This window comes from Eptatretus burgeri, chromosome 8 (assembly GCF_056783735.1).
Source record: "Eptatretus burgeri isolate ZD-2024b chromosome 8, Ebu_testis_v1, whole genome shotgun sequence".
NCBI classification, from domain to species: Eukaryota; Metazoa; Chordata; class Myxini; order Myxiniformes; family Myxinidae; genus Eptatretus; species Eptatretus burgeri.
The window spans coordinates 21,803,755-21,814,763 of NC_140968.1; the positions used below are offsets into that span (position 1 = coordinate 21,803,755).

An 11,009-nucleotide genomic window follows, 5' to 3' on the forward strand; every position below is an offset into this window, starting at 1 on the left:
TCTGATGTGGCGGACCGGTTGTTTTTTTTTCCAATGTGCCAGGGACCGGTACCATATTTGTGCCATATTATTATTTGTTTATGATCCGAGAAAATATTGTTTGAACATCCGTAGTAATATTAATTTTACAGGCAAAATATAAAAATATAATGAATATAATAAAAGTTGACACATTTTTTGATATATATTTTGTCAACGAGTAATACAGTATTACAATATTAACAAAATATATAAAAAAATCAGACGAGCTCAGCCTTCAAACATAGATATTATAAACATATGTATACCAGTACATAAGTAAAAAAAATGAAAAATTATAAGGAATAAGGTCGGTTGAAAAAATAATATATTTTAGTTATCTTAAACTCCAGTGAATAAAGACATAAAAAGAAAGATTGAAAGGAAATCGGTAACATTACATTGAAGACAACTTTGAAAATGTCGTTATGTTAAAATCTGAAATTGATGATATAGGCATGTTAAATCCTGAACTTTTACTCATGTGAAAGGTGAGCCTGCACCTTCTTTGTCAGCTTATCCAATCATGATTCAATTGAGGACAGTGCCACGTGCAATGGAGAATGAATGTCCACACTATTCGTTTACTTTGTCTTAATGATGCTCATCGTTGAGAAGCCAGTCTCGCTGAGGTAGGTTGAAGGAAATGGGAGAAGAGTTTTCAGAGCAATTTCAGTAAGCTTAGGATATTCTGCTTTCACTTTTATCCAAAAAGAAGCAAGTGCTGTTGTAGTTTTGAAACTCCTCTTCAATCCTTCGTCAGCAGACAGCTCCAACAATTTATCCTCCATAGTGACACCTAAGTCATCTCTCAATGGCATAAATGGATTTCGGATCCATTCATCCCCTTTCCGTGGATCTTCTTCTTCTGGAAAGTAATGCTGAAAACTTTCTGCCAAATTCGTCAAGTGTTCTCTGATGACATTTCATAGAGATGTAACATTAAGGTCTTCTCCTGCATCAGCGATGACTGCCGCTAATTGGTGAAACATGTCATAACAATCTATTGACACTCGACTCTTCCATGCTTCGAGCTTTCGTTTTTTTTCCGTTGATCTTGTCTGCCATTGTAAAACACGAAGCCATCCTTCCCTGCATGGAGGTGTTGAGATCATTAAAGATGACAAAGATATCAGCCAAATAAGCCGGCTTGGCTCGCCAATTCACATCTCGGAACAATTGTGACCATTTTGGTTTTTTGTCCTGAAGAAACTCGGCCAGTTCGTTTCGTAGTTCAAATACTCTTGACAGGACTTTTGCCCTTGATAACCAACGTACATCGGCATGCAACAGGAGCTGTTTATGATCAGCTCCCATATCATCACATAATGCAGCGAATCGTCTCAAATTTAGAGCATTTGTCTTTTACATGATTCACAAGTTTTACAACCTCGCTGAGCACACTGTTTAGTTCAATTGACATTTTTTTGTTGCAAGACTTTCTCGGTGAAGGAAGCAGTGCATTGACTTCCATTCTGGGGCAAGCGCCCTGATCTGGGTAACCACTCCTGAATGCCGTCCTATCATTGCGGCAGCGCCATCAGAACATACACCGACGCAAAACTTCATATCCAACCCACATTTGTTAACGATGTAGTCGCTCAGTCTTGAACACTTCAGAACTAGTTGTTTTTGTTGGTAGTGAAGCAGAGAAAAAACTCTTCCTTCAAATCACCCTCATGTTCAAAGTGCACATACACCATCACAATTGCCATATTAACAATGTCTGTGCATTCATCAAGCTGCAAAGAAAAGTACTTTGCGAACTGAATCTGTCCTATGAGTTGATCTTCCATATCCTGAGCCAGATCGTTAATTCGTTGAGCTATAGTGTCATTTGAAAGTGGCACCTGAGCCACTTTCCTTGCAGCCACCTCACCCAGCATTTCCATGCAGACATCTTTACTACAGCCTATCACTAGCGTCTCACTGATTGTGTATGGCTTTTTAGCCTGAGCAACTCGAAGTGCTACTTTATAAGAAGCCTGCAAAGCACAAGTATTTATGTGTGACACTTCACAGATCTGTTTCTGACGGCCTTTTAAATCAACATGCTTTCTTTCAAAGAACTCTTTTGACTTTGAACTCATTTCTTTATGTTTTTTATTTCAATGCCTCTTGAGGTTTGACGGCTTCATTGAGTCGTTAGCCAACACATCTCCACAAATAACACACTGCAGTTTTGGCACTCCCCATCATTCGTGGCTACAAAACCGAATTGAATGTATGAGGAGTCATATTTCCGAGTAAAGCTCGTACTAATTATTTTTGCCGGCAACACTTCAGCTTCATTTACATCACCGTCATTTGATTCAGAATTACTTGTGTGGTCAGCAACCGAATTTCTCGGCTTTATAAACATGTCCATTGGGCCTCGCTTCACCATCTGTAAATTAGAGATAAAAATAATTGACATAAATTCCATAACCCTGGAATGATGGACTGAAATAATGCTTATTTGTAATATTTGAGCTAATATTTGAACTGTATATCGTAGAATCAGTGCAAATAGAATATAAACCAGCGAGTTGGTGTCAAAGCCACCCAATGCTTGCCTGTTTATACATTTATCATTTTTAAAAGACATCTAATAATATTTTTTATAAAGCATTGCAGTGAAGTCTGATCCAAATAATTTTAAAGCAATGCAAGTCTGAAGACGACGATGGTTCACGAGCGGTATTTGACGATGTAGATTGTTTCAGAAGTCAAGGATGAGATAATGTGATAATGTTTGACCAAGTTATAAAAATGATCAACATGATGTGGCACGAGTGACAGGTTATCAGCTGCAAAATGTCGAAAACCCGGTTTCGTTCAACAACTTTTAAAAATTTGACCTTTGCATAACCTTTAAAGGTCACAAAACAATGTTGTGGACATTAAAATAAGGAAACAGGATACGTGCTCGAGCTTATTGGAGTTAGTTCGTCGAAGAAGGTCGGAAACCCGGTTCGATTCCCACAACTTTGAAAATTTGACCTTTGTGACCTCAAAGGTCAAAGGTCAAGGATTATGACCTTTGGTGCAAACCTTCCTCTGGAACATTCCAGAAACAATATAACGTCATATAGGCTATATGGCATTTCGCACCATTCGGATTATCCATACTTTGATGAAATCAGAGTAAAAACAAACTTGAAGGGAGCGCCACGGGCAAGGTGTTTGAGATAGAGCAAAATTGTTTCAAGACTTTAGGTGGGGAATGACCTCAAGATTATGCATAAAAATATTGTCATCCTCGCTCTCAAAGTTTGGGCGGTCGTATGATTTTTATGTCAAAATTCGAAATTTTCTAAGTTCGTGACCTTGTGACCTTGACCTTGGGACGAAAATGAAAAATTGAGCTCCATGGGGCTATGCAGGTGCCATTGGGCTAACCAAATACCGAAACCCCTGCCATATTCGACAAACACCCTCGGAGAAGATGCAAATTGAAATCGGCTATCCCCTAAAAACACAATTCGCAATTTTCTAAGTTTGTGACCTTGTGGCCTTGACCTTGGGATGAAAATGAAAAATCGAGCTCTGTGGGGCTATGCAGGTGCCATTGGGCTCACCAAATACCAAAACCCCTGCCAGATTCGACAAATCCCTCGGAGAATAAAATTTTTTACGTCAAAATTCGCAATTTTCGAAGTTCGTGACCTTGTGACGAAAATGAAAAATCGAGCTCTGTGGGGCAATGCAGGTGCCATTGTGCTAACCAAATACCGAAACCCATCAGATTCGACAAACCCCCTTGGAGAAGATGCAAATTGAAATCGGCTACCCCCTAAAAACATGTTTTTTCGGCGCGGCTCCGCCCATAATGGGCACACCACGCCCATTTTCAGGAAAACACAACGAGATCATGATATAAACCTCCCACCAAAATTTTGTCAGGATTGGATCAAAACCCACGGAGCTATGCTCGGGACAGACAGACAGATAGACAGACAGACACACAACAATAACGAATCTCGTGGTCACTTATTTTTTTCGTGAACCAATATGTATTTGTATATTGTAATCAGTAAAAAATAGTGTGGCAGATAAAAACATTTGAAAGTAAAAAACTTTATTTTTTAATTTCAACTTCACAACATCAACAAGTGGTGCCAGGCACAACAAATCCCACCCATTTAAGGCATAAAGTTATTTTGGGGATCAAATTTAAATTTGATACATCCTTAACCTGAATGTTGATTATAAGGAATAATTTAGTCTTAGTTTGAAGTCAATTAAACCATTTTTGACGAAGTTATGAGCGAAAAACGATTTTGATCTTTTCGTGACCTTGACCTTGACCTTTGATCCAATTGGACCCAAAAGTTAATGGGGTCGTCTAAAGTTCATTGCCCACCTGTGGATTAAATTTGATAGTGTTTGCTGAAGCCGTTTTGCCGTAAATTTGCTAACAGACAGACAGAGAAACAAACAGACAAACAAACCGGACGATTACAATATCCCGCTCCCTCCTTCCAGGGGGTGGGATAATAATATACCCCAAAGGAACCTCCATGCCAAATATCAGCATCCGAGTACACATATTAAATGAATGGCAAGCTTCCAAATAACTTGCACCAAAAACTTTAACATTTTCACGCTGACGCTCACGCTCACGCCGGGGGTATCGCTATTGCTCTCTGTTCCTCGAACAGGCGAGCTAAAAATCAACAATACAATAAAATTCGAAACAAAAGATCATGAAACAACCTCTCGTGATAATAGCTTCAAAAATCAATATTTCCATTAAACCTATGTTATTTTCCAACCTTTACCTGAGTCCCACAGACAATGCGCGCAAAATTATAATGAAATACCAAGAATCCCGATTGGACAGGTCCTTCATGGGTTCGCCCCTTTCTGGGCGGAATCTCGGCCAGGCCGAGAAAGCCCGCCCACTCCACGCGTGTTTGAGGAAGGTGAACGGTGGTACAGCCAAGAAGAAATTGGAATGTTTGGGGAAGCCGAGGAACTGGAACTGCTGCAAGATTTTGCCTCGGAAACACGAGGTTCCTGAGATGCAGGTGGACAGTGGATCGTGATGGGGGATGGGATATAAAGATTTATTACCCTAACTAAAAACATCGCAACGCACCCCAGTCTCTACCCACTAAACACAAGGAAGGGATCTGTCTACACTTGTACTTAATGGCATAACTGACTTTGGGACAACTGTATGTTTGGATGCTGACGGTTCCTAGAACCATATCACACGAATAACTTAACTACTGTTGGTATTAGGAGTTTTCAACAGTTTTTCTAAAATATAAAGAAACAATACGAATATTTTAAAACTTTCATGGCAACTGTACAATTATAATCACACCCATTTTGGCAAAACAAAAGCGCACCGTCTGGCAACTCTGCTGAAATTCACATATTACCTTCACGTTCGGTTCTGGCATAACTTCCAACGTTGACAGACTTCTCTCTCTCTCTCTCTCGTATTTTAAATTTGGCGGCTTAAATATATTATTTTTCAAGATTTTATACATTTTCATTTCATACATTACATGTTATATATTATGATAAAGTGAAACTGGAAACGAGCCGCGGACCGGCAGTCGATGACTCCCGTACCGGCACCGGTCCATGTACCACCACTTTGAGTTGCAGTGTCCTGGAAGATAAAGAAAATATGATCACATTTGTACAGGTAATGTTTTCAAACAACGGTTTTCCTTGCTACGAATTGAAGCATCATATCTTCCAATGTTGAAAATTTTGGAATAAAGTGATTCCAACCCATCATTTTTGATGGGCTTTTATACTGGTGTCTGTCATATGAGCTGTAAACCGCAGCCCCTGGCAAGGGAGCAGGGCATGTGGGAGCGGAAGCGGAGCACGGCAGTGAATCTGTGTGGGGCGACGGTGGGATACCGTGCCGAGTGACATTGCATGCCCATGCTGTTCATTAAAGCTGTTGATCTCCTACCATGAGACGTGGAGCCATCTTATTACATGGCGGCAGCCAAAGGGGAAACTACGAACCTGATTGGAACCCCATATTGGGATTATTGGCCAAGTGCACAATGGCGGACACGCCCATCATGCCATGCACGGATTAAACCAGCGCCGAACTCGGCGAAGCCTTCGAGCTTTTCAGGAAGCATACCCAACTGTACTTTTCTGTGAAGGATGTAGCAGGTGAAAAATAGACCACATTCACCTCCTATCAGATGAGGAAGGGTTGATATGCTACAGTTTGTTGGGCCTTGATAACACTCATGGCGCAAGGCTGAACACTGATGCCAGCAGTGATTTGGTCGCGCTTTGAAACTCAACTGAAACCCCAGGCCAATTACCGTGTGACTCGTTTCTGCCTACATCGATTCAAGCAGGACGATGATGAAACAATGGACAATTTCATCTCGAGATGCCACCGGCAAGTGAGCAAATGCAAGTTCTAGACCCCAAAGGCGGATGAGTGCATAATAGAACAGCTTATTGCGGGGACACTGTATCAGGAGCTGCAGAAAGAGCTCCTTGTGAAGAACGAAACTCTCACATTGGACAAAGTCCTGGAAATATGTCAGGCACATGAGGACTCTGTCACTCACATGCAGAAGTTCACCCAGTCCGAGTGAACTGCAACTAACAGCTTGGTTTGCCCTGGGAACCAAAGGGCAAAGATCCTTCAACTGAAAGCCCATCCACACCCTGGGGAGAGATGAAGAACTCAACAAGGACTGCAACATGTTGAGCTTCACCACCATTAAAATCTACAGCCAGACCATCATTTCCCAGTGAGAGATTTTCAGTTACTTGGCAATTTCACAATCTGGCCAAGCCGGTATTCACTCCCTGAGGGTCAAGGTCAACACTGGGGCAGAGAGCAATACCTTTCCCCCCTCAGATATACAGGCCAATGTATCCCCAAAACATCAACTCATCTGGGCTGCCGCTGCCTGGCTATGTTCAAGAGAAAGCCCAGACAATATTAACAGCCTACAACAGTTTGCAAATTCGGCACCCTGATTGGCCCCCTGCAAGAAATGGAATACCCAGTGGGTTGACGCTGAGTTTTTAATTGTCAACGCCGCTGGCCCTGCAATCCTTGGCCTGTCCGCCTGTAGGGACCTTCAACCAGTCACCCTCCACTGCTTGCTGAAGGAAAACTGTGCAACTGACAAGCCAATTCACACATTGGACAACCTGCTGGTCACTTATCCAGACTAATTTAATAATATCAGCTATTTCAAAGGCCAGTATCACGACGTAGTAGACCCCAGGGTGCCCCCCTGTAATACATGCACTATGTAGATGCTCCAACCAGATGACAGACTAAGTAAAATCAGAACTGGACAGAATGCTGAGACAGGGCAACATACGGAAGGTCGACGAGCCTACAAACTGGGTCAGCAGTCTCATCTGCATGTAGAAAACAAATGGCGAACTTAGACTATGTTTGGACCCAAAAGACTTGAATCACGCCACCAAGACGTCCCACCACCATATTCCCACGCTCGAAGAGCTGACTCATAAGTTTGCAGGCTCAATCGTTTTCTCCAAGATGGATGCCAAAATTGGATCCTGGTTCATTAAGCTTTATCATCCCTCCCAGCTACTCGTGATCTTCAACTCGTCATGTGGTGGTTACTGCTTCCAGTGAATGCCATTTGGACTTGTGATGTCCCAGGACGTCTTGCAGGTCAAGATATACCAAATTCTCGAGCAATGCCCAGGTATCATCAGCATTGCAGATGATGCTGCTGTCTTTCGCAAAACGGGGCAAGAACATGACCGAAACCTTCAATGTTGTCGCTTGACATGAAAACATTAATTTTTATGACAAAAGTGTCAAACTTGGCATACGGCTTCTTCAGACGATTAAATACAAATTTAGAAGGCGAGCCCGGACAAGAGATTTTTTGTGGTTTTTGAAAGCGAAAGAAAAATCGCGCCGGGACGACATGACCACGTCCAAATCGTGCTCCTTTTTCCCGCTGGAGGATGGGACAACTTGCAACAAAATGGCGGCTTACACATGGGTAAGTTGGAAATTCGAAGTTTTCTCGATCATTTTTGCTCAGAATAGACGACTAACGTGACCGTATCGTGACATTTATCAGATTTCGCTCATTAATGAACATTCATTTTGATAGATTTGGAATAATCTGGTCACTCCTTGCATCCTGACGTGCATTGTGTTGCTTTTATCACCGACTGCTGCAGCCCACCGTGCCATCCATCGTCAGTCGGTCTCCCCACACCCCAGGCCGTGAATTTTAGGCCTGTTGCGGAGAACACTCCTCATGAAGTATTTTCTGAGAATAGCGTTTGTTTCTCCTTCCTTATCGCGCAAATTTCGTCTGGGTTTCCAACCAATTTTATGCCATGAAAATAATGTGGTCCGACCTCCTGTCCATCTGTTCGAAATCAAGTTGCTACCGTTTTACTTTTGTAAAATTTCTCGATGATGCTTCATTGACTTGTAAACTTTGCCAATGTAAATTTTAACCCTGTGCCAAATGAAGTCATAAAAGGCCTCCTGTTCAAAAATGCTTCATTAAAAGACTGTTTCACAAGCTTCTGAGTCGCTGTCCGGATCTGGGTTCTATGGGTCACCTTCAGAATGGGAAAGAACTTCACGTACTCCAAAGTCAACGACATTTGTTCAAAACTTGGATATCGTGCGTCCCGGTGTCTACCAATATTCCACAGCTTGACTGGGTGTGACACCACGTCTGCCTTCATGGGCATTGGTAAGAAGATGGTGTACAAGGTATGGATGGACGTTGAGGAAGTGAATGATGCGTTCATGTTCATCTCCGATCACCTGTTCTGCAATCTTCACACAAAGGAAGCTCCTTTCAATCTTATTAAGAAATACATGGTCAAGCTGTACGATTGATCCAGTACCTTATCGTCAGTCAACGCCTGCATAAAAGATCTCTTCTGTCAAAACGATAAATCCTCGGATTGAATTCCGCTCACACAGGTGAGCTCCAATATTTTTCAGGGTTTGAGAGGTATACTGTAGAACCAGAAACGAATCCTCAATTAAAATGCTGTTTACCCAACCCTGAATTTTGGTTGAAGCACATGTTCTAATCCGAAACCTTGACTACATATTCCAGGATGCCTCGGATCAGCATCTGAAGCGGGCAGTCTATCAGACTGGAATCTGGACATGCAGCGAGACCATGCCATTACTTCCGTCGTCATCAGAATTCGGGTGGCGCAAAGACGGGATTTGATGGTACCCAGTGTGGATTACACTACCGCAAGTGTCAGCTGCTTGTCAAGAACTTAGTAAATGTGGCTGCAAGAAGCCGTGCAGGACTTGCAAATCCATAAAGTCCGATTTGCCATGCAGTGCCTTATGCAAGTGCCCATGCGATATGTAAGTTTGGCGAATTCACACGCTGATGAACGGCAATATCCAATCAAACCCTATCGTTCACCGATACTTACGGTGTGCACTATGCATTTTATTTGAAATTTATTCAACAAGATAGAATACTTTGACATGATCAGCAAAATGCATAATGTAAAAAAGGTTGTGTCAATAATTTTGTGACATATGTCACCGTTACACCACTGAAAAGTACTTTTTGTGAAATCTGGGGTTCGGTTGCCATGGCAACAACGAACAAAATCTGCCATAAAATCGTAATTTCAGATGGTTTTTTTCCAAGAAGTTCAGGCATCAACAAAGGTCAATATGGGCAAGTTTTTAGGAAAATTAATTTCAGGAAAGACGATATAGACGTTCTTGTTGCCGTTCCCCCGATATTAAGTTTCCCGCCATTTTGAACAAAATGCAATTGGGTGAAATATTTTATTGTGAAATTTTATAACTCAGTATATCACTAGAAACGTTTAAACAGACGTTAAAGTCACCGTTTCATCAACATATATTCCTTTTATATGGTGATGCATGCCCTCCCCGACCCCCAATGGTTGCCATCTTGGAAAATGGCTGCCGAAGCCGAGCCATGAGGGAACCGAGCCACGAAACCGAAGAGGAGCCGAGCTGACCAGGGCTCCCCTTTTAAAATCGTTCAGTTTGGTCACAGGAAGCCGGATACCAAGTTTGGTACTTTTGTCACAAAAATTAATGTTCTGCCATGTTTTGGAGTTCAGCGATTCCACTGCTTCACCACCTCATGAGAACAGCTGCCAGATCCGGCCTGCAGTTCAACAGTGACAAGTGCAGCATCAAAAAGCCACAGATTTGTTCTCATCTTTGGCCAACAAGGTGTCCACCCCAGACCCAGGGAAAAGGGACGTGATCCAGAGCTAAACAGACCCGAAAAACCTCAGTGAGCTTCGCAAGGCACTTGGTATCATCACGTATGTGGGCCCCTTTATACCAAAGCTGTCTGACCTCACAGCTCCCCTTCATGAACTGGTGACATCTGAACAACGAGAATGGACAACCAACCCAACCACAGCCAGGCTTTCCCAAAGGTCAAGGATGCCATCTGCCATGAGACCTGTCTTACCGACTTCGACCCACAAGAATCCACAATACTACAGGTCGATGCCTTCATAAAAGGCGTTGGAGCTTGCCGAATGCAAGACAAGCCCATCACCTTTGCGTCAAACAGCCTCTCTGAGGTGGAACAACGGAATGCCAACATTGATCGTGAGATGCTGGCCGTCATGTTCGGGTGCGAACACTTCCACACTTACCTGTACAGCCACCCCTTGGTTGTCGAGAGTGATCACAAGCCAATGGAAATGATCAGCTTGAAAATCTGATGACTGCCCCACCCTGACGGCAACGGATGCTACTGCGGCTTGTGGGGTATGACACGCGCATCAAGTACAAAGCTGGAGCGGACTCACACATGGCCCTCCTCATTCTGAGGACTACACCCATCAACAGCCACCTTTGCTCACCTGCTGAGCTACTAACAGTGGAGTAAAATGAAATCCAACCGACTTACCAAGGTGCTAAACTTGACACCAAATCGTGACGCAACCTTCGAGGCACTTGAACATTGGCAAGTGTCCCAGAAAGAGTACTCTGAGTGCCGGGAGGCCGCAATCTC

The 11,009-nt window shown here is 42.8% G+C and overlaps 1 pseudogene; it reads right to left on the reverse strand.

Moving 5' to 3' along the window:
- Positions 1-494: 494 nt before the first annotated feature.
- On the reverse strand, positions 495-7,747 carry LOC147021281 (SCAN domain-containing protein 3-like; annotated as a pseudogene).
- Between the last annotated feature and the right edge of the window lie 3,262 nt (positions 7,748-11,009).